Source organism: Rattus norvegicus, chromosome 20, assembly GCF_036323735.1.
Source record: "Rattus norvegicus strain BN/NHsdMcwi chromosome 20, GRCr8, whole genome shotgun sequence".
Taxonomy (NCBI): domain Eukaryota; kingdom Metazoa; phylum Chordata; class Mammalia; order Rodentia; family Muridae; genus Rattus; species Rattus norvegicus.
In genome coordinates, this window is record NC_086038.1 from 48,308,676 (window position 1) to 48,333,517 (window position 24,842).

A 24,842-nucleotide genomic window follows, 5' to 3' on the forward strand; every position below is an offset into this window, starting at 1 on the left:
GAAGTTCAGGATAGTTCACCACTAGGTCTATAAGTCAAAGCTCAGTGGGCTGCCTGTCCTTGAAGTGCTATATCCCTAAATTAATTCTTTGTGTTTAGAATTTGACAAATTAGAATTCAGACATTTTTCTTATCTTGATTATTACTACTATAGTAACAGTGGGTCTCCATTATTAATGTGGTACATGATTGCCTTTTTTTAAAAAGACTTATTTATTTTATGTATATGAGTTCACTGTAGCTATCTTCAGACTCACCAGAAGAGGGCATCAGATCCCATTACAGATGGTTGTGAGCCACCGTGTGGAATTGGAACTCAGGACCTGTGGAAGAGCAGTCAGTGAGTGCTTTTAACCACAGAGCCATTTGTCCAGCCCACATGATTGCTTCCATAGGATCCAGAGTCTCCTTCAAAAACACCTTAGAAGAGACATAGCTCACATAGTAGAGTGCTTGTCTGTGTAGCAGGAACAAAGCCCTGGTGGTCATTCAGGTTCGTACTAGTACTATATGCAACTGGATGTGATGGAGGGACTTTGTGGTCATCCCAACACTCAGAAGGGTCAGAAGGTCAAGACTAGTGTGCGCCATGTTAGACCTGTATCAAAGCAGGCCAGCAGGTGGGCAAGCAATGCTTATTGTTCAAAGAAAAGTTCAAATAAAGTTATCGTGAAAACAACCCAAGGAGAGATCAGAATAGGTCCTGTGTGTTAACCCTCAGAGGCTGCGCACCAATGCAGGGTCTAGAAGGAAAACTGTCCTCTCTGCTGTACAGCTGGACTTGCTTCTCCTGTGACTCACCTGGTTGGTTTTTCTTTTTTTTTTTTTCTCCAGACTTTCTATTTCTTTTTCTATTTTTTGTGTACTGAAATTTCATTTTAACAAACTGTTAAAACTAGCTTTAAAAATTACTATTCTGGGGTTGGGGATTTAGCTCAGTGGTAGAGCGCTCGCCTAGCAAGCGCAAGGCCCTGGGTTCGGTCCTCAGCTCCGAAAAAAACAAAACAAAACAAAACAAAAAAATTACTGTTCTTCCAGATTCTCCTCGGAATGTTATTTCCTTGGGTTCAAAGTTTTTTTTATGCAAAATTAATTTGTTTTATTTCTAGCATTGTGAGTGAAAAGATAGATCTCAATAACGTTATGCTATACTCTAGTGTTTTGAATTTGCCAAACATTGATACTTTTTATGAACATAGTCTTGATAGTGTTTATAGTATAAGGGATTTGTGTCATGGTTTTTGTCAAATTGTTAAAGATTACGAAGCCAAATTTATTCTTGGAATGAAGGTGCCTATCTTATGATATCTTAGAGACACCATGACCAAGGCAACCATTTAATTGGGGCTGGCTTACAGGTTCAGAGGTTTAGTCCATTATCGTCAAGGCAGGAGCATGGCAGTGTCCAGGCAGGCATGGTGCAGGAGGAGCTGAGAGTTCTACATCTTCACCCAAAGGAAGCCAGGAACAGACTGAGCATCCTCAGACAGCCAGGAGGAGGGTCTCAAAGTCCACCCTCATAGTGACACACTTTCTCCAAAGGCCACACCTCCTAATAGTGCCACTCCCTGGGCCAAGCATATTCCGTCCACCACAGTGCCACCTTGGGTCGTTGTTGGCTTTTCTAACTTTAGGCTATCTCTCGTTCTTTTCTCTCCTCATCTATGTTTAGGCTCCTCCCCATTATTAGCTAAGTCATGATTCAAGATGTCTCAATAAGGACTGCTGTGTGTCTGGGTCCCCATCACTACTGGAGGACAGAGGAGAGGACAGTGTCCCAGTTTGAAACTCAGGAAATGTGACAGAAGGACTTACATACAAACGGTGTCATTGGCACCTGGAGCTATTAGTCAGTCATAGGGTGGGATTTCTGGGGAGATGTCAACCAAAATCTACATACTCCAGAGAAGGAACTGACAATAAACCAGAGGATACTGCCCAAGCCCAATTAGTGACCCACTGGGTTTATTGGGATTATTTCTGAAGTATGGGTGAGGGGTTACTCATAGAAGCAGAAATCACTCAAAGACAGCTACATCACCAAAGCCCAACACAGCATGTATGATGGAGCTCAATTGCTAAAACCATGGAGCACTCTGTACAGCTCAAAGACAGCCCAGCAGTTGGAGAGCGTCCTTTCCAGGCTGGTCTGAGTGTCCTTACTCTTACATATGCTTGGAGGGAGAGGAAGGGGTTAGTAATCGGTCAGTTTCAGGACCATGTGGAACGCGTATTGAGTGGTTTCCTTCTGAGTTTGAAGGAGCCCCCTGCAGGATGGAAGTCTTAGCCATGTTGAGGACCCCTGTGTCCTAATGAGAGCCCTCTCACATGTACTGGGAGGAGACTGCTGGCGAACAGTGCATTGCACCGCCCCATTGCAACAGTGGAAGTCCAGGTCCTTTTGCAGTGGCTGCTGGTCTGTCGTCTGCTGAAGTGGCCTCTGGGAGGACATCCTGTCACGTCCTCATTTGACCTTGGCATCTTCTGATATGGCACTAAGTCCTACAGACACTCTGGAGAAGCACGCAGCTCCAGTGGTCCTGAGCCTGGGCTGCTCTATGCTGTGCTGTGCTCAAAGGGAACACCGTTCAGTTTCCCAGAACAAGTTTTAGAGTCTGTGTAGACTTTTATTAAAAGCATTTTATGTGTTGTCTTCTCACATTTTTTAAGGGATGACAACAGAGTATTCCTGACGTGATTTCATGAGTCTAAAGTACGTGTGTAAAGATCGTCAGTGTAGACCTAGCATGTTAATCTAATGAACAGATTCTCCACAGTATTCCCTAGTCACCTAGGGGCACTGGGGATGGAGCCTTTCCTTCTTCATGACTTTGCTTATTCATTGGCTGGACTTTTCTATATGCTTACTCGTGAGTGTTCCTTAGAGTAACAGCATCTTTAAATGGTTAGTTTGTCCAGGTAATACCTTTTGTCCCAAAGAGGATAGCCTAGGACCTTGATGGTTTAATTTCTCCCACAATTACGTTTCTGGCCATCTGCTGTCTCTGACCCAGGGAATTCCTGTAGACGCTGTCTTGCCCTGCCGGATGCTTCTGCCCTGCTTATTTAGCACAGAGTCGGGAATGCAGACTGATTTTAATTTATACTTGAACCTCTAACTAACTTAAGTTTAACTTAATTATGGCAACTGTATACTATCTAACAGGGCATTGCACTTTCGGGGCAGGCCTTATAATGTTGTGGATAAGATTGTGGCCCCATGCACCTACCAATCCTTAAATTGCCATTTCCTCATTGTATAATCTGCAGAAATCTTTGGGCCTGTTTCCTCGCTTGTGGAAGGGATGATGTTTATTCTAGTCTCCCAGGATTGTAATGAGGATCACATTATAACAACTATGAATGCGCCATTAGCTGTTATTTGTGTCTAGTGATTTCGTGGTCTCAGGCTAGTCAACACCCTCCAGCACTTTCCCTTGAAGGACAGTTAAGAACCCAAAGAAACAGTGCAGACTAAGGTTCTCTGGAAGGTGTGCTGTGCAGATACCAGATGGAGACGGACCGTGACAGTAAGTACCAGAAATGGCAGCACCTAAAGCTGTGTGGCCTTGGAAAGAGCGGAGTTTAGGAAGCAGCAGATCTGACTTCAGCTTTGGGAAGCCCCAAACCTACTTGGGCTACCTGCTGCCTGTTTAAACAAGCCTCTCAGAACTGCCGCTTTCTCAGCAAAGGTGGGTGCTGTTTCCTATATTGAGGGCTACTGAAACTTACCTTGCGAGGAACATTGGATGAAAGGCTCAGGCAGTAGCCACAGTTTCCTTTTTCTCATTCCTAACTAGAGAGTTGGCAAAATGGCCGTCCTTTCTGAAACAAACTAATATTCCACAGTAAACTTAGAGTAGAGTGGAATTTACTAACATCAGGAAGCTGAAGAGAGCAGGATGCTGCTGGCTTGCAATTTTATTTTATTTTATTTTATTTTATTTTTGTTCTTGTTGTTGTTGAAGTGGTTTAAAGAAGTGAGTAAAATATGGGTGTAATTAGCTACTGTGAGTGTTAAAGGCCCCAGCACCATAGCATAATACTCATTAGGTTTTGTGAATTCTGGGTGGGGTTAGTAATAAGTAAGTTCCGCCGTGGAGGTGAGGAGTGCATCTCATGGCGGCTTTCTTTCAGAATCTGAGTCTTTCTTCAGCTGCTGTTTGCTAGGGAGCTGCTGCTGCTGCTGGAGCCACGCGGCTCACATATCTCGGGAGTTAGAGGAAGGAGTATTGATAGTCCGATTAAAACCAAGGTGCTTGCCTCCTTAGGTGGGTATCAGATCAGTCTTAAAGGATGTCAGTTTAGTGAAGCTTCCTGGAGACAGATGGATTTTTTCTTCTGTGCATGGAGCTCCATCCACTAAAGGCTTCAGGAGCACCCCGTGCTCTGGAAGATACAGGTAGGCTTTTGCAGAGCGTTCTTCCTGTCTAGCTGTTTCTCTCTCCCCAGTTTCTACCATAACTTTGGGGATCACTAATAAACCTACATTCACACCGAGGAAGCTCTGCTTAGCCACAGGGTCGAAGACAAATGTTTCCACTTTCCTCAGGCAGTTTCTGATTGTTCTGGGTCAAATCCCTTCTGTCCTCTCAAAACTTAGAAGCTGTGATATCACTGGCTTGCACTCCCATGTGGCCTCCATCTGTTGTCTCAAGAGCTGGCTGTTTGCACTCATCTAGGGATGTCCTCTAGAGGACACTTGAGCTGCTACTGCTTTTTCGTTTCATTTTATTTTGTTGAGATAGTCAGTGTCTCTATACAGTCCTAGCTGGCCTGGAACTCACAGTGTAGACCAAGGTGGCCTGAAACTCACGTTCTACCTGCCTCTGCCACCTGAGCAGTGGGGCTGAAAGGCCGTGCCACTGCGCCCACGCTTTTGAGCTGTGGCTTCACATCTGACCACAGGTTAGACTGGTTAACCTGGTCCCATGGTTCGGATTATGAGTTCAAGTGTTTCTGTCTTTCTGAGTGTTCAAAAGCGTTGAAGCTAGGGTGCAGTAGGACTTCCACAGTGAAATTCTGGCTTTACCTGTGTCTTCTGGTAGAAGCTGTGAGCAACTGTGCTGACAACACAGGAGCAAAATGTGTGTTATTTCTGTGAAGGGAGACAAGGGACAGCTGGACTGACTTCTTGTGGCTGGTGTGAGTGACATGGTGATGGTCACAGTTAAGAAGGTCCAGCCAGCAGTGGTAACTGAACAAAGGAGGTCACATGTGAGAAAGGATGGATGTGTCTTTGAGTGAATTCAGGGGTCACAGCAAACAATAAAGGGGAGATGAAGGGTTCTGCCACCAAAGGTCCAGTGCAGAGGGGTGTGCGGACTTGTGTGTGGCCCAAGACTGCAACTGCAGTGTAGTTGTAAAATATAATGCCCATTGCTCCAAGAAGTAAAAGAAAGAAAAGTGTTCCGTGGGCTGGAGAGATGCTTCTGTGGTTAAGAGCACTGACTGCTTTTGTAGAGGCCCAGGGTTCATGTCCCAGCACTCACATGGCGTCTCACAGCCATCTATAACTCGAGTTCCAGTTCGTGCAGTGCAGTGCACATGCATACATTTAGGCATGCACACATACACATAAACAGTACTGAGAATAAGTGAGACTATGAGCTCAAAGTGGGTGACTTCCTCTCTGTGATCTCATTGCCTCACCTGTAGTCAATGCAGAAAGCTTTCAGTAAGCACACACCAGACTGAAGTGGGTAGAATAAAACTTCCTGAGCGGAAGTTCATACCCTTTTCCTGACCTTTGCCTTAGTCCCTACTTTAATTAGATTGCAGTGTTCCATCTCACATACACTTCATGGGTTAAAGATAGGGATCCACACTTCCTGGAAACAAACCAAGAGAAATGCAATTACATTCTACCAGGGTTAATTAAAGTTAGATGGGGAAACCTTTCCTGGCTGTAATACTTGTCCAAATGGATTGCTATAAGGTGTATTGCATCATTTGGTTTTGAAATCTTCCAGGCAGTGGGATATACACCTTGAAGACAGAAGCGAGGGCAGACATACAATTCTGTATGGGTCTGTACAGTGCACCACTGAACACTGTGTATGCTTCAGAAAAATACGCTATATCCAATGTATAGCCTGAAAATAAATGTCAGGATATTGCAGATATATACTGTAAAATATTATTAGATACATAAGCACTATCTGTATAAATATTGCAGGGCTCTTCAGGAAACAAAGATAGCGCCAAAGGAAGGGCCTTTAATTCAGCCAACTGTGCCAAGGTGGAATCAAGCATCATTTTCTCCACCTCGCCCTCTGAAAGGACCACAGGGTATCCCTTAGAAGAACCATCAGTGAAAACTAATCTAGCCTTACTCAAAGCCTGATTTTTAACTATAGAAGGAAAGATCACAGGATGGAACTTAAAAAACTGACAAATTTTATTTTCAGGATAATGGTTATCAAATTGACTAGTACTGGCACATGAAAAAAAAAATGGACCAATCATCAAAAGTTCTAATCAAATTACTTACCTGTTCTTGATCATAAGGTAAAATAATCATTTTTTGAGCAGGTTGTGTAGTCAAGGCAGCTCCCATATCATGAAGAACATCTCTTCCCCATAGATTAACAGGAATATTATCGATGATAAAGGGTTGAAAATATCCTATATGTCCTTCCTCATCTTTCCATTTAAGTATTTTACTACCTTTTTGAGGAGCTGTAGCTGTCCCCACTCCTTGTAAAGTACGTAATAACTAAGTAAGTACATTCTTAGTTGCCTCTCCTGTTAAAGCAGTTGCAACCAGAAAGTTTGAAAAAGTGTCAATAGTCACAAATAGATCTAGATACACCAGACTGTTGTCTCTAGCTATTATTATTCTGATGATATAAAGAATCAGATGGTCTAATTGTCCCTATATGAGGCCCCAAATCTGCCTGGTATATAAATCTATTGTGACTTTGTCCAGTCGGAGTTCTCAAATGGCTTATAAAGGAACAGCACACTTCTCTTAAATCAGTTGTATTAGCACAAATGGTTATAAATTTCGTTATCTAAAAGAGGAAAAATTTTAATCAGTTGCAAACCATACGATACACATTGGCTATCAGTATACTAATTGAAAGCTTGATTTTTTAACATTTTAACAAGAGCAGGTACAGCATGTAATTCAATAATCTGTGTTGAAGCAGGGGGAAAGTCAAGAGAATGAACATGTGGTCCAATTACATGTGCTGCCTTCTCATTAGATAACCAATTTAATTGCTGTTTGGAATAAGGTATGTTTCATCAGGTTCTTTTTCTAAAACACTTCCATGACTCAATCTTACAATTCTGTACATCTAGCTCTCTTTACTTTCTGTAAAGCTGTTCAGTCACTCCACAGTTAATTGTCTAGGGGAATAGAATTTGCATCTCCCTTGGGAATATCAAACAAAGTCTTAAGTCCTATTGTGTTGAACTTAGGGTAAGGACTTAGCCAATTAACATATCTTAGAAGCTTTTAAAAATAATTTGAAGTAAACCATCTTGAGTTTTCTGTGCCACAGTTGGTCTAGGACATAACGGATGTCTCAAATATTGAGAAGGAATATCGAATCTTTTCTGGAGCAGCAGCTACTCCCCAAAATTTAAAGCACGTTGTAAGAGTAAAGGCGTGTAGAAAAATTAAAATGTCTATATAATGAATAATATACTGAAAGATTCAAAGTCTTAGCTTTGTGTATTGAAGCAGTGACAAAAAAATTTTACATAATGTAGGGTCAAGAGTGATTCCTTGAGGCAAAACTTTCCAGTGGTATCATTTCATGGGCTCTCCAGAATTATAAACAAGCTCACTAAATGAAAATCTTTCACAATCGCCAGGATGCAAAGAAAGAGCATAAAAACAATCTTTTAAATCTATAATAATTATATATGTATTTCTTTTTTTTTTTTTTTTCTTCTTTTTTCGGGGCTGGGGATTGAACCCAGGACCTTGCGCTTCCTAGGCAAGCGCTCTACCACTGAGCCAAATCCCCAACCCCTATATATGTATTTCTTGAAATAGCAGTTGGAGTGAGCAAACAGGCTGTAATGGTCTTTTTTAAGTTCCATAGCCTCATCAACCTTTCGTAAATCCTGTAACAATCTCCACCTGTTTGATTTTCTTTTTCTTTTTTTTTTGGAGTTGGGGACCGAACCCAGGGCCTTGCACTTGCTAGGCAAGTGCTCTACCACTGAGCTAAATCCCCAACCCCACCTGTTTGATTTTTTTCTTAATTACAAATATGTGTGAGTTAGAATCCTGAGACTGTCTGTGGTTGAACTGTAAACTGTGGCCAGTGTAACACTTGTGGCAATCTTTAACCACAATTTTTAAGTTTCCCTTGTAACACCAGAGCACAACCATAACTTTGGAAAGCAAAACTCAACCTCCAACAAACCATCTATTCTCCAAAATCCAGTCTCTCCAAAATACCAAGTCCATTCCTCATGCTTTAAAGTTTGATTGCCAATTCTTGCATATAAACGAACAATGTGCGGGCTCTAATTCCTCAACAAAGAGACATTGCCCTAAATTCTCTTATAAGTCTGGTTTCTAGGATAAGAATTATATTAAAATGTTATCCCAATCTAGACCTGTTTCCCTGGGTTGGCTCATGCCACGGGTTGTCTAGAATGACTCCAGTTTTAAGCCAACTTCTGTTACCAATGTTACAAATTTCTAACCATACCCAATAACTTAAAAGCCAACAAACTATAACCAAGACATGTAGAACGTATTATACATTTAAAACTAATCAGAAACAAAAATGAAGTGACTACACATATCTTTAGTATTTAGATCAAACACCATTTTTACCTTTTCTAACTGTAATTTTAAGATAAGCACCTTGTCACCTGTTGAGTCCAATAATCACAGTCAAAGATTTCTTTAAGAGAAACAGCCATTGGTTCCATTACCATAGAAGCTGTGAAGCTCCTGGTGCCTTTAGGATAGACTAGTGTAAACACTTAGCCAGCCCCCTGGGGAGCTTCCCCAGCGAACCTAGGCTCCTAGCTATAGATGCAGGGCTCCAAAAGCCAATTGAAACTGCTTTTTATTTATTTGTTCCTTTCTTGAAAGGAGTTAAAACTACATCAAGGGATGAATCAAGCAGAATTTAAAGTGTTAACCGTTTTTTTTTTTCTTTTAAATATGAAACACAAAACATTCAAGCAATGAGAAGCAAAACCCAGACATAAATTGACATACATGGACAGCTTGGTGCATCAAGGACAGACAATAGACATACAGGGAAAAAACTAGATGGCGTCCCACCAAAGGGACCCAGATATCCTACCTAAAGGACCCAGCACCAGAAATAAGCACTTCTCCAATACCAGCAAGAGGCAGGTCGTCTCCTGACATCCTTCTGTCCCTTGGAGAGCTCTTAAAAAGCTTAAGCTCATTTTCCTTCTCTCGCCAAAGCATCTGTGGAGGGTCCGGGAGGGCTGTTTTTCACAACCCCATTCTCGCTCTTGTCTAGGGTTTAAACTGTCTCTAGTCAGGGTCCAAAGATTAAAAGCATCTATGAGAATTAACTTTGCTTCTCTAGATTTTAGCATAACTCTAAAAGAACACATACACAAGAACATTTTATCATTATTACCTTGTCCATTTTTACAAGGTTTACTCACCACTACCCCAGTCTTTATTTTTCTTTGCACATGCTTTCAATTCCTGCAGTCCTTCTAAATTCTGCTTACTGGGGCCTTTCCTGGCCCATTTTCTCCCAATTTCTCAGTCTCCCTTTTCAATGTTATCTCCTCTGCATCAGACTCATAGGAAGTTGAATCAGAGTCACTGCTGTCCCTACAATTGACTCTTTAGTATGTTTGTTCATCCTGTGCAGTTCCAAATGTCCTTTCAACTTCCATCATCTGTTCTTTGACCCTCACATTTTCACTGAGTAAAACGTCCTTCACTAACCTCCATAAGGAAAAGGTAGCAATTGGAATGCTCTCTGATCCCCCGTCTTGGAGGGCCTTCTGTAAATCCCATTTAACCTGTTTCCAATCTGGAATACTCAAACCTCCACTAGCTATAAACCAAGGACTGACTTGTTCTATAGTTTTAACGAAATCTTGGGCTGTCTTTACCTTAATACTAGTGCCTTGTTGTTTGAATAAACTTACAAGCTGATTTATGACTAATAACGAGGAACTTGTAGTTCCCATGGCTAAGACAAAACCTTTGTAGCGCTACTTACTTCTAGATTTGTCAAGTGGTTGCTGCTTGTCCCTAATACGTCCCGCTTCCTTGCCGGCCGGCGTTTTGGAATGATCCTGTCAGGTTGTCCTCTCTTCCCTGATCTCTGTGGGGCCTCCAAATGACGCTGCCTGCACCGCCAGTGTGTGAATATCGGGCGTAGGTCTGCGGGTTTGAAAGAAAACACGTACACGGTCACCTGTTTTCAGAGAGTGCCACCAAGGCGCTACTGAGATCTCCTTATATACCGGAGGCTGCCGTGGAAAAACAACGAGGCAGGTGAAAATCCCCAACCAGGAAAACAGGAAAAGTCTGGGGCCCAAGAGCAGATGCCGAGGGTGTAAACAACTTCTTGTCATAGCAGGCTAAAAGGCTCAGTGAGGGGGAGGGGAAACGCCCCAAGGTAGGGCCCAACAGATCTACACGTAAGAGATTGTAGAAGTAACTTTTATTTACCTGGGGTAATTGTCATTTCAGGGACTACTGCTTCCGTGTGCTAACCTGGGCCTAATCCCGGAAGCTTCTAGCCGCTGTACAGTGTAGTCTACACCTAGAGTGTTCTCAGCCTCTGAGACTTGCTGCTGAGTAAGCTCACCCTTCCTCCCTCTCTCTGAGCTCTGGCTGGATGATACAACTCACCTGTTCTGACTCAGGCTCCTCTCCAAGCTGACTGACTCAGTCTGGCTTCTCTCAGCTTCCGGTGAATTGTTCTGCTTGGCCTCACACTAACTCTGGCAATCTGTTCTAATCTTCTGGCTTCCTCATTGTCTGGCTTGTTCTGTCTTCCCCTGTGTGTAGCTTGTTCTCTCTTCACCCATCTTTGTACAACTGTCCCAGCAAAACTGCCCCCCCCCCCAGCACTGCTCTCTAAGTAGCTTCCCTTTCCCCTCTCCTGAGGTTGGGCATCCTATTCTGTCAGATCTTTCTCTGATTCATCACTTTGTCTGCCATTCAGTTAGAAATCACTTTCAAGCATGGGGGCTTCCTTTTATGAGCGTGTATTACTCATTGTTGGGATTCAAAGTGCACTAAGGCTGAGCCACAGCACAGCTAGAAACGGGCTTTTCCAGTGAGCCCCACAATCCTGTAGTTCACAGCGTGCCCCACAATCCTGTAGTTCACAGCGTGCTCAAATACGCTCGACTAGGAATTGTAAAACTTGGAGAAGGAAATAATGGGGGAATGCTATAGGACACTGAAATGAGCAAGTGTTTGTGGGGATAAAATCCCCAAAGAAGAGGAAACAAAAGCAAACAGATCTCGTCAAATTAAAAAACTACATTAGGACTGGAGAGATGACTCAGAGATTAAGAACACTGGCTGCTCTTCTAGAGGCCTGGAGTTCAATTCCCAGCAACCACATGGTGGTTAACAGTCATCTGTAAAAGGATCTGATGCCCTCTTGTGGTGTGCAGGTGTCCATGGAGCAGAGCACTCATACATAAAATACATGAAAGTAAATAACTACAAATAAGTCTAAAAAGTTTAAGAAAAAACTGTACATTAAAGGAGATGTTGGGATGAATGGACAATCTGCAGAATGGAGGAAAATACACACCCGAAATGATCTAATAACTGAAGTGTGTGAGAACCTCAAGTAACTCAGTTGGAGCGCACTCCTTCCCCACTAAGCCAATAAAATTCAAAACTGAATAGATTGGTATAAATATACGGAGAACTTTCTCAAGGAAGACATACAAAGGGTCACGACAGAATACTCACTATTACCAGTTACTCTGAGAATTACAGTTAAAGTCACAGTGTCTGTTATCAAAAGACAAAACATACAGTGGTGGTTTGAATAAGGATGGTCTCTATAGGCTCATATATTTGAATGCTTTGTCACCAGGGAGTGACACTTGATGAGAAGGATCAGGAGGTGTGACTCTTAGAGTAGACGTTGCCTTGTGGAAGGAAGTGTGTCACTGAGTGTGTCCACACCAGGCCCAGTGTCTCTTTTCTCTTGCAGATTAGGATGCAGCTCTCAGCTGCTTTGGCAGCACCATGCTTGCCTGCCACCACACTCCTGCCATGGTGACGACGGACTAATCCTCTGAAACTGTCTAGCAAGCCCCCCATTAAATGCTTTCTTTTACAGGAGTTGCGGTAGGCATGCCGTCTCTTTACAGAAATAGCACACTGACTAAGACACATAGCCAGTGAGAGTGGGGAGAAAGGGAACCCTTGTACATTGTTTGTAAATTAGTAGAGCCATCATGTGGAGGCGTCTCCAAAACTTAAAAACAGATCCGTGATATAGTGTGTCCGTCCCACACAGGAGAAAATCCTGTATCAGGAAGTGAAGCTGGTCTGGTCAGACATTGGTACATTTGTGTTTATTACTGAACTATTTACAGTTAACAAGAAATGGGATATTTTACTTGTATAAACCAAGGAATAGATAAGATGTGTTGTATATAAGACAACAGAATATTCTTCACTCATAAAAGATGAAATTTGGTTGACAGTATGTGTGGAACTGGAAGCCATTATGTTAAAGTAAGGTTGGTGGTGTAAAAGACAAATTCTACTTGACTTATGGAATCTAAACCAGGGTGATCTAATAGGAGCTGAGAACAGGGTGGCAGGTAGTTACTAGAAGCTGAAAAATTGAGAAATGAGGAAGACTATCCAGTAGGAGCTACGTTGTCAGGAGCAAAGCTGTTTTGGAGTTTGGAGCGATGACTAAACAGATAAGGCCCTTCCTCCAAGTGAGCCTTACAATCTGTGTTCAGTGCCTAGAACCCCGGCAAAGGTGGATATAGAGAACCAAATCACAAAGTTGTTTGGCCTCCACATGCGAGCTGTGGCCTCTGCATGCACGCACCTACACACTCTCTAATAAACAAATTAAATGGAAGTTTTGATGGCCCGCGTAGAAGTATGACTGTGGATAATAATAGAATGTGTTTTTCAACAGCTAGAAGAAAGGATTTGGGACGTTTTCAGTATAGGTAAATGATAAATGTTTGATGAGATACATATGCTCACTCCCTTTTGAACATTATGCAATATATAAATGTATTGAAACATCACATGCTACCCCATAAATACCCACTTTTTAATGTTTCAGCTCAAAGCTGGCGCCTCTCCAGCTTGCCTGTGTGGGACTTGCTCTGGCTGAGGTTAGGAGTAGGAGGTGGTACTTCTTGGAACGAGCCTCTAAACAGCTAATTTAGCAGTGCATAGGAAGAGGGGCTTAGAAAATAAGAAATGGTTCTTAAAGTAAAGATTTGACATCATTTAAAATCGTTTTATGGAAAAAATTCCCTTCAGTGCTGTCAACACAGGGCTGCTAACAGAGTGTTTAGATGGTGTCGCCATTCCTGAGAGCAAAGGCGTCCATAGGTCGGTCCTCAGGGACCCTTTGTTCTTGTTTTCTTTTTCTCCTCCGCTGTCAGGGACCAGAGTTTAGTTTCTACAGCAACCACAGCCAGGACTACATAATACCAATGCTCTGTGTGCATGTGGTGTTAACTCTGAGACCTTGTACACTACATGTAGCAGGGTTACGGTTGCTATGGAGATCAGTCTTTGGACACACTCTGTTGATAACGATGTCTTTCATATGTGGATTCTGCTGCTGAGAAAGGATATGAGATGCTGCCGCCAGTTGACCAAGGGATGCATGTGGCTGTCAGTAATTATTCTGAAGCCTCACTCTCACACTTGAGAACATTTGCTTATTAATACACTAAAGTTTATATAACTTATTTAAATGTCAGGATACAATACACCAAAAGGAGGGAAAATATGGCTCTTAAAAGCACACCAGATCAGGTGTGGTGACTCACACATGGCTCTAACCCAAGCCCTGGGAAGCTGACGCAGGATCGCCTTGAGTTAGTCTGGGCTACGCACTGAGAGTCCGTCTCAAAACCAGAACAAAATGTACATAGAAAAAGCATATGGCCAAACTGGTGTGGTGATGCCAGCCTGCCCTCCCAGCACTTAGGAAGCAGAGGTAAGAAGATCCAAGGCCAGTCTGAGCTACAGAGATCCCTTCCTCAAAGGATTAGGGAGATAGCCTTGGATTTGACCCCTAGCAACACCCATCACACACCACACACACACACACACACACACACACACACACACGCATGCACGCACACACACACATGTGCACACCAGACAGAGAGAGAGAGAGTATATGAATATGTTATCAGGTAGGACCCTGAGCAGTAGGTGACCTGACTTCCTGTCCAGCCCTCTGGAAGCTGCCTTAGGAAGAGAGTGAATTTAAGGCTAGCCTAAGCTACCAGAGTAAGCTCCTGTTTTTACAAAAGCAAAGGAGTTCGTCGTTGGACTTTTTACAGACTCGGGGTTAGAGCCACCTTTCCAAAGCATACTGTAAAAGGTCGGCCTAATCGTACGTAGTTGTAGTCATTTTATAGTAGGGTCAGTCCTTACTTAAGGCTGAGGAAAGCCCAGGTATCCATGAGCTGCTCTATTGGATGTGGTTCCCTGGGTTAACAGTTAGTGAACCTTTCCTCTTGGAGAACTTCTCTCTGACTAGCGTTTGACATCTTTAAAGAGAAACAGCTAAGAAACACAGTGACTTTATTATTATTATTATTTTTACCTTTCCTTTGACAAAGTATTTAAGCCAGAACACAATCCCCAGTCCAAATTTTTAATCTAATATCTACTTAAAAATAATACAGTGGTTTTGTTTATAGAATTTTTGTTGTTTGTTTTTAAAGAATGTGGTGTTCGGTTGATTTTCAGTTTGTACGCTGGGTTAAGGATGCCCTTGGCTGGGGTACCTGATCATTTGTGAACTGCTGTATTAGACTAGCAGTTCACAACCCTGGCTGCACTCTAACATGAAGGGCTTTTTAAAACACCAGTATTTGAGCATAAAATTAAGTCAGCATTTTGGGGATGGGAAAAGGCGTGCCATTGCTGGTCTCTGTGTCTCTTCACTCTGGCTTCTTGATACTCACGCCTACTCAGGATTGAACAGGGTGAAGCAAAGGGGGTTTCATCTGTGCTCAGAAATCTCATCGAGGCTTTTGATATAGGAAGTACAGCTGGGTGTCGTGGCGCCTTCAGTCCCAGCACTCAGAGGCAGGCGCAGAGGGGCATCTCTGAGTAGAGGACAGCCTGGTCTACACTGTGACCTCTGAGACAGCCAGGGCTACACAGAGAGGCTCTGTCTTGAAAAACAACTAAACAAAATGAAACAAAACGAAAATGAAATTTTAAAGAAAGTTAGAAAATGTTAGTCTTAGCTGATATGCAGAGTTTCCCACTGTTGTTATACTTAGTAGCTACACATTTAGAGGAGGAAATACCATTTTATTAGGCGCTCACTAACGCGTGTTCTGGAGACCTGGAGGCTGAAATGAATGTGAAAACGAATGTCAAGATGTGGGCAGAGTTGCATTCTCCGGAGCAGTCTGTTCCTTGGCTCTCCATCTCCTGGATGCCCCTGCATTCCCTCACTGCTGCTCCCATCACCCTGACATCAGGATCTGGCCATTCTCCCTCCCTCTCGCAGCCTTTGAGTCCACTGTCTCCCAGGATCAGTCTCCCCAAGGGAATCTGTACTCACCTTTGCGGTGTTTGATACTGGGGCCGTGGGTGTAGCTCGTTAGAGCTAAGATAGCTTCCTATGCTTGAGGCACTGATTTCAGTTCTGTGCATTGCAGAAAAAAAAAAAGGTTATCCTTGCCACACAGAGCACTATTCATAGGCTGGCGGTTAGGAAGTAGGCATCGGGGAGGTAATTATTTAGCTCGCCACACTACCTTAACAAGCTTGTTACCACTTTGATATTTTCCTTCCTACTCTATTCTAATATGCACATCTTATTTGCATATCATTGTTGCATAGCATGCAAAACTTTGCTCAACTGGCTTTTGTGTTTCAGACTCTTAGGATTGAGAGATCAAGCTGTAATAAGTATTTTTGCGTTTTCTAGAATGCCTGGCGTGGTAGGACTGACCTAAAGTGATACGCATTCACCCTGTGTTTAACTCACTCTGCCTCACTGCAGTTTTGAAAAATCCTAACCAGGTCAGCCAAGTGCCGTGTGACTTGTTTGCCAATCAGGATTGGTCATTGTTGTAAAAAGACTTTCACTAATTTAAAAATGTCATCTTGATTTAAGTAATTTTTGATAGGTTTCCATTTCCTGTCTCTCTCAGATGTTTTTACTTTATCGTTGATTTCAGGTTCTCCGTCGTCTCATCTAATGGAGACGGTGAAACTTTCTTAGCTGCACAAACACTGTTTAACCCAGGTTTTCCCTGAAATGCCACTGTTTGCTTCTTTACGATCGTTCTCATTCTCTCTGTGCTCAGGCTTTTCCACTACAGGTTAGTGCTGGACGCCCAGCTCCTTCCTGTCCTTCGTGATTTAGCCGTGCCCTAGCAGGCTGCAGATAGACTATAAAGTGTGAGAACTTGTGGTCTGATTTATTGGAGTTGGGAAAGTCGTCCTGAGGAACCAGAGAGGAAGTCTAGCGGCTTCTGCCCAGACCTGAGCTGTCTCTTACCCTCTCTGAGGACGATTGTCTCCCGTTCTGTCGTGTTGTGCGTTCATGCAGATAATTGAGAATTATAGTAAGCATCTTAGTCCTCGATAAACAGACAGAATGCACTTTAATTACACTCTAATTCATTATCCGATGAAAGTACCTCGCTAACAAACCAGCCCGGATGTGACTTACTGCATAGCCTTTGCACTTAGCGGAATAATCAGACTGCAGTCATAAACAACATGAACCGTCCTCTTCTGGGTCCTTATCTACTCATTACCCTCAAATGCTTCTGTTGAGTCCAGTTTCTTTCCTGTTTGTTTCCTGTGCCATGGCCTGTGGGTTTCCGTCCTCCCTGCTATAACTTGGAATACAGTGATATGTTTTATTTTCTCCCTGAAATACGGGTTAGGTACAGCCTAGGAATAGAGTGTTGTAGTTTTGCCTTAGGAACAAGATGCATGCCCTCAGTAATAGCAAATAAAATCAAGTGTCATGGTAGTGAACTGATGTGTGATTTGTCCCCATAGGAACTAACAGAGTTCTGCCACCGTAAGGAAATAAAAACGTTGCCCACAGTCGTCACACGCTGAGTACTCTGTTCCTTCTCTAGACAAGGAAACAGGGCATGTGCGTTTGACTGCACGCTAGCCTGCCTACTCTTTTGATCTGAGACAGCAGCCCACAGAGAATCCATACCTGTGATCAGATGTTACTGAGTCCAGGTCTTTGGTGTTCTTTTTTGGAGTCCAGTCTTTGGTGTGCCACAGAGGGACTTAGAAGCTTGAATACTGTATTTTTTTTTTCTGCTTTTTAAAAAAATTTATATGAGTACACTGTAGCTGTCTTCAGACACATCAGATCTCATTACAGATGGTTGTGAGCCACCACGTGGTTGTTGGGAATTGAACTCAGGACCTCTGGAAGAGCAGTCAGTGCTCTTAACCTCTGAGTCGTCTCTCCAGCCCCATGCATATTGTATTTTTCTCAGGTGAATTTGTACTTCGTTAGGTGGGCATTAGAGCCAGTATGGAGGATGTGTGTTATGTGTGTGTATAAAGCAGGTCACAGAGCAGCTTAGATGAACCAGTCTTCCAGATGGAGCTATAGCACTATGTCTGCGTGAGTATAGGCCTTGTATGTGCCTGGTGTCCACTGAGGTCAGAAGAGGGCATTCGAGCCTATGAAACTGACAGTAAAAGAGGATTAATCCTCCCCAGAGTGGCTGCGAGGAGCCAAACTCAGACCCTCTACAAGCACTGCAAGCACAGGGAGCACAGGGAGCACCGCGAGCACAGGGAGCACCGCGAGCACAGGGAGCACCGCGAGCACAGGGAGCACAGCACAGGGAGCACAGCACAGGGAGCACAGTGAGCACAGGGAGCACAGCACAGAGAGCACAGCGAGCACAGCACAACGAGCACAGGGAGCACCGCGAGCACAGCACAGTGAGCACAGCGAGCACAGCACAGCGAGCACCGCGAGCACAGCGAGCACCGCGAGCACAGCGAGCACCGCGAGCACAGCGAGCACCGCGAGCACAGCGAGCACAGCACAGCGAGCACTGCGAGCACCGCGAGCACAGCACAGCGAGCACAGCGAGCACCGCGAGCACAGCGAGCACCGCGAGCACAGGGAGCACCGCGAGCACAGGGAGCACCGCGAGCACAGGGAGCACCGCGAGCACAGCGAGCACTGCGAGCACAGGAAGCACTGCGAGCACAGGGAGCACAGCGAGCACAGCGAGCACCGCGAGCACAGCTCAGCGAGCACCGCGAGCACAGGGAGCACAGGGAGCACCGCGAGCACAGCACAGCACAGCGAGCACCGCGAGCACAGGGAGCACCGCGAGCACAGGGAGCACCGCAAGCACAGGGAGCACCGTGAGCACAGGGAGCACTGCGAGCACCGCGAGCACCCTTTACCGCGGAGCCACCTCTCCAGCCTCCAGCTCCCCGTGCTCAGATCTGCTGGTCCTGTTCAGCGGATTTAGCAAGCAACGAGAGCATTGATCTTGACATGAGCGTATCTCCTGAGGAGCTAAGGTCTCACACCTAGAACACACCTCACCAGTGTTGTGGGTACTGTTCTGTCACACCAAAATATCTGCAGTTGTGGGTACCTGGTAAGGACCAAATGGATCTGCGGCTTAAACAATTTAGGTCTATGATGTACTTGGTTTTCAGTTTTGGTCCGAGTTGCATTTGAAGAGAAACTGTGACTCTAGTTTCCTGAAGGAATATAAGGCTTTTAGCACGTGTGGTGGTTTGAATGAGAATGGCCCCCACAGGCTTACAGATTTGAATGTTTGGTCACTTCACACCGACAGTGTTCGAAAGGATTAGGAGGTGTGGCCTTGATGGAGTAAGTGTGTCCCTGGAAATGGGCTTTGAGGTTTCAGAAGGCCAAGCCAGGCCCAGTGTGTCTCTCTTCCTGCTGCCTGCAGATCCAGATGTAGAGCTCCCATCTACCTCTCCAGCACCTCGTGTGCCCGCATCCATCATGTTTCCCACCATGATGATAGTGGACCAAACCTGCAACTGTAAGCCAGCCCCGATTAAATGCTTTCCTTTATGAGTGTCTGTGGTCACGGTGTCTTTTCACAGCAATAGAACACTCATGTAAAAGAGCATGCAAATTAGTTTAGGTGAGCTTGGAAATTTTCTGCAGAATTAGACAAGAAATATTAAATCATAGTGTAAAATTACCTTGTCAGAATCAAATAATATCTAAGGCCTTACTCCCTGAGTTAAGATTTTTTGATTATAGCATGAGTATGGTGGCTCATGCTTATCCCAGTACTGGAGAGGTTGAGGCAGGAAAAGGTTGCCATTATTTTGAGGTCAGCCTGGTCTACATATTAAGCTCCAGACCAACCTGAACCACAGCACAGCACAAGACCTGTTCAAGTAGCAAGAAAGTAAAGAGTCTTGTTGGGCTGGAGAGATGGCTCAGCAGTTAAGAGCACTGACTGCTCTTCCAGAGGTCCTGAGTTCAAATCCCAGCAACCACATGGTGGCTCACAACCATCTGTAATGAGATCTGATGCCCTCGTCTGGTGTGTCTGGAGACAGCTACAGTGTACTTATATATAAAATAAATAAATCTTTAAAAGAAAAGATTCTTGTTATTATGGTTGACAGTGGTGGCTGATACAAGGAAGATCATGAGTTCAAGACCATTGTGGTCTACACAGTGAGACCCTGTCTTAAACTGCATTTTATGGTTAGGTCTCTTCAAAGCCAGCCCTGTTCTTCATATATATTTTTTTTTTTTTTGGTTCTTTTTTTCGGAGCTGGGGACCGAACCCAGGGCCTTGCGCTTCCTAGGTAAGCGCTCTACCACTGAGCTAAATCCCCAGCCCCTCTTCATATATTTTCTACATTCCCACAGTCCGAGGCTTCTGGAGTCTGCAGTTCTTAGGTCTTATTCAGCCCAGTTTGATTCTGATCAAACACTGTCGCTGTTCGATTGACCCCTCTGTCCCCTGGGCTCTCACTACCTCTTCGTGGTTATATCAATTTGTTATCCCATCTTCGAAAATCAGCAAGGGCTGGGAAATACCCCGAATACCTGTACTTCTTTACAGTGGGACAGGAGTGAGGCTTTCTGAGCATCAGGCCTTGTACTGCATGCAGGGTGGCAGCTGTGTTCTCACGGAGCTCCCTGCTGTGTTTGCAGCACATGTGGGCTTGCTCAGCTAAGCCCCTGCCCAGGTTCAGGCCCAGGTTCAGGCCTCGTTGGCTTTGAGAGCACTGATGTGTCCTTCCTCCCTACTCTGATTCCTGATATTTCCTTCCCTTGGTGGCATGTTCTGGATCTCTCTCTCTCTCTCTCTCTCTCTCTCTCTCTCTCTCTCTCTCTTTCTCTCTCTCTCTCTCTCTTTCTCTCTCTCTCTCTCTCTCTGTGTGTGTGTGTGAGAGAGAGAGAGAGAAAGAGAGAGAGAATTCCTCTCTGAGAATATGTTTGAGTTTCATTGTTTTGTATTTTCTGAAATTAGGAAGTCAATCTTAAGAATAAAATAGGGCCAAATATTGGACAGTATTGGAATGTAAGCCCCACATATTGGACAGTATTGGAATGTAAGCCCCACTTTGGCTGCCAGCCTTTTAGTTTTCCTAAAATACATCTTACTAAGATTACTACTTTATCACTCGCCCTTAGTGCACTGTTGACAGTGTCTTTTTCTTAAGCATTCCTCACACCTCCTTTCAGGCTTGTAGGTGTTGAAGTATAGAAGCTCCAGGGCGTAGACTAACAGGGAAGAGTAGGAATTTTACAGATAGACTAGAAAATATGACAACTGGGGCTGGGGCAATGCCTTGGTTGGTGAAGAAGTGCTTGCTGGGCAAGCAGAAGACCTGTGCTCAGATGCTTAGCCCACCCCACCCCCATCCTTACCTAAACACATGCACACAGGCTGAGCACCCTGGTGTGTGTCTGCAAGCCCAGTGCTGGAGAAAATCTCTTATAAACATCACCTCCTAATAAAAAAAAGTGGATGGCCAGTGAGCTGAGGCAGGAAATTGAAGGTGGGACAGTGGCAGGAAGAGAGAGGACTCTGGGAAATAGGTAAAAGAGAGACGTGGGGAGAGCCACAAGAGATGAGAGAGGACATGGATCAGAAGGAGGAACGCAAACAAACAGGTAGATAAACTCAGGAGCTGAGGGAGCCTGAGGAGAGGGAAGGAAGAAGTGGGCCTCCAAGTGATGGGCTATAGCCTGGAATTGTAAGCCAGGGAAACTCTGTCTTCCCCTCAGTTGCTTTTGGTCAGAATGTCTTAACAGAGCAGCAGAAATAAAGCTAGTACAGATGCAGGTCACCTGTACTGCACTGGTATTATGAACACGCACACAAATGCACACATAGAAACAGACCTCCTGCAGCCTCCTGCTGCTCAGGACCCTTGCTCAGTCCCAGTCTGTAGGTCTCAGACTTCACTCTGGGTCTCAGAGGGATGGTAGGGGCCTGTGAGCCTGCTCCTGTGCGTAGGTCTGTCTGTTGACACTCATTATGGCTGAAATTTAGAAATTGAAGAAGGATTTTAAACATGTATTAACTTAAAAACAATGAACTCATAGCATGCTATTATTAATAAACTTCTTTAGGAAAAGTAATTAAAAATTTCCCCAAGAATTGCTACTGAGGTACTTGGGGAAAACAGGAGTGATCCAATAGCCTTTCTAGGTGTTTATGAATCCTCGTCACTCCTGTGTAGTGTGACATCTGAAACAAATCAATGACCTCTTTATACTTTATCACATTAACACGCAATGATCTATCATGTATTTTTAAGTGAGTCTTTAAGTTTGTAATTTTGTGTCATGTGTTGGTCATTTGGAAACTCTGGCTCACTAAAGTATTTGGACTCTCTGAACATTGGCTTATTTTATTATACTGTCCCTAAGAGCGCCATACTGTCCTTATTTAAAAAAAAAAATAGGTGGGAGGGATGGCTCAGTAGTCTCGAGCACTGGATGCCATTCTAGAGGACCTGGGTGTGGGTCCCAGCACCCACGTGGCGTCTCACACCTGTCTGTACCACCAGTTCTAGGGCTCCTGATGCCTCTTCTGAGCTCTGGTCCTGCCCATGTGCGGTGCACATGTACTTTGGCACACACCATACACATAAAATATTAAAAAAACATTAGGGAAATGATGGAAATTTGTCAATGTTATAGTGTCTGGCACAAATTTTCTACAGTTCTAATTCTCACTCACCAGAGAACTCGATTTTTATCATTTGCAGCAAGTATTATTACTTTTGGGAAGTTGAAAGGTCATAATTTGACTATTGGCTGTTCTTTCACGTAAAAGCAATCTTTATGGAAGCAAAAGGAGACAATATTAATCCAGCTTGCAAATCCAAGAGCCAGACAAGTGCTTTTCCTTGAGGTAGCAACCACATTTTGGTTTTTAGCAAAAACCTTTGATCCGTGGTACTCACTTTACAACCTAGCTCATAGGAAAGGCATGCGCTTCTAGCCATGAGTTACCATAATTAACCACCTTCTATTTATCCAAGATAATAAATAAAAATGACACATGGCATTGCATGTGGCTGAGGCTCGGCTACATCGTGCTGATTACGCACTGTTGCTTTGCACTGTCGGTGACAGTCTCGGCACCGTGGCAAGGGTACACATCTTGGTAGTATAATGGTCTTTATTGCATAGATCCTTAGGGACACTGGAGGTCCACAGACCATGGTAGAGGAAAGATGGACAGCTTCACCCTTGAGACGCTGGGACATACAGCCTAAGCAGAATCTAACTGTATCTGCTGTCTGCCCCCTCTCAGTGCAGGTCCTGTCTTTTATCAGAGGGAAGAGCACATCTGCGGTGGGAAATGGCATGGACTGTAGCCCTGCAGTTATATGCAGTGCTCGACATGCAATCAAGTGTTATGAGAAAGGACTTTGCTTCTAGCCCCAAGGGAAGAGCAGGATCGGAATTACCTTTTCTTTTCTTTTCTTTTTTTTTTTTTTTTTTTTTTTTTTTTGGTTCTTTTTTTCGGAGCTGGGGACCGAACCCAGGGCCTTGCGCTTCCTAGGCAAGCGCTCTACCACTGAGCTAAATCCCCAGCCCCGGAATTACCTTTTCTTAATAAGCAGCTAGGAAACTGGACAGTGCATGAGACAACTGTCTTCCTATATTGGACATAAGGCAACACAGCACTGTCATCCCACAGGGCAGGAAGACAGGAGGCATAGCTCTATGCTTATTTCTGCCTGGAGGTGACTGCCGGATTGTAGTGCAGGGAGAAGAAACCCCCACCTCACCCTGTTAGCGCAGTGTTGGCTGGGACGTCACCGAGAGCACTGGGAGGTCCTGCTAGGAGGAGCGAGCACACAGGCTGGTAGAGTTCTAGATAGCTAGTGGTCACTGTAAGTCCTGCCTATGGGTAGAGAGAAAGTCCGTGGACTTTGGAAATCCACACCTTTAGGTTATAGCTGAATTGCAAGCAACAGCATATAAAACTGCGCGTGTAATTATAGCGCTCGGGGGACTGGGGCAGTGAGTTTCAAGACAACTGGGCTGAGACCTTATCTCAAAACAACAACAAAAAACCCAAAGACTTTTTATTTCTGTCCTAATTGAAATAGCACACCAAACAAATTAGTTCCTGTGTAATTTAACTGTCAAATAAAATAAACTTCAAGCCTCTTTGCAAGAAGATACTAAAATGAAACACTCAGCAGTATGCTAGGCAGGTCTAAAGTAGGAACATACAGTGTGTAACTACACATTAGAAAGCAGAAATGAGGGATTAGACAATGCTGGGACAGTTTTTGTAAGCACAGTAAGCACGTGCCAGTAATTATGGGAAAACACCACTCTGTGTAGACAGCGAGGTCTTTACATTTGTAAGGCCCAAACAGAACTTACAGCGGTGGAGTGTGAAGTCTGTTAATGAGCTCTGCTTAATGGGATTACAGAAAGCTAGACACTGCAGAAGAAAAGATCAACGAACGAATTATTTAAAGAAAGAAGCCCTAAAATTAGACACCCCTGCCTCTACCCGAGTCCTGGGCCTAAAGGTGTGGGCCACAATCCCTGACTAAATTTTTCGAATTTAATGGAAAATATCAACTAACAAATCCAGAGTCTCAACAAGCCCCACGTGAAAGAAATCAAACCAATGGGATGTTTCTAATCAACCTGACGGGGAAAACACGCAGATCAAAGGTGGACGGAACGAAAAGCCACGTGAGCACAGAGGACACATAGTCTTTACCAGGGCACACCTGAGACGGTTAGGACAAGAACTTAAAAGGCAGCATTTTCTTTTTTTTCTTCTTTTTTTTTTTTTAAGATTTATTTATTTATTATATACAAGTGCACTGTCGCTGTCTTCAGACACACAGAAGAGGGCACCAGATCTCATTACAGGTGGTTGTGAGCCACCATGCGGTTGCTGGGATTTGAACTCAGGACCTCTGGAAGAGCAGCCAGTGCTCTTAACCACTGAGCCGTCTCTCCAGCCCTGAGGCAGCATTTTCAAAGTTGATAGAAAACCATTCTACATGACGGTACTTGTTAAAAATGTCCCTCATGAGTGACGTTGAACACTTTCTTAGGCAAGGCTGAGAGAGGGCCGTGCTCTGTGTCCTTTATGGCTCTGATTGTCAGGTTGACTGCTGAAGAACACATTTAAAAAAAT

General features: G+C 44.1%; 1 protein-coding gene and 1 long non-coding RNA gene across 6 annotated transcripts in view; one reads left to right on the forward strand and one right to left on the reverse strand.

Annotated features, from left to right (window-relative positions):
• The window catches only part of Pdss2 (decaprenyl diphosphate synthase subunit 2), a 229,059-nt gene that overhangs the window by 16,888 nt on the left and 187,329 nt on the right, over window positions 1-24,842 (forward strand). The window lies entirely within an intron of this gene.
• Window positions 205-16,033, reverse strand: LOC134483827 (uncharacterized). Its single transcript, XR_010060897.1, has 3 exons — window positions 15,752-16,033; window positions 10,196-10,359; window positions 205-322 (listed from the first exon to the last, which is right to left on the reverse strand). It is a non-coding gene; the product is annotated as an uncharacterized LOC134483827 (long non-coding RNA).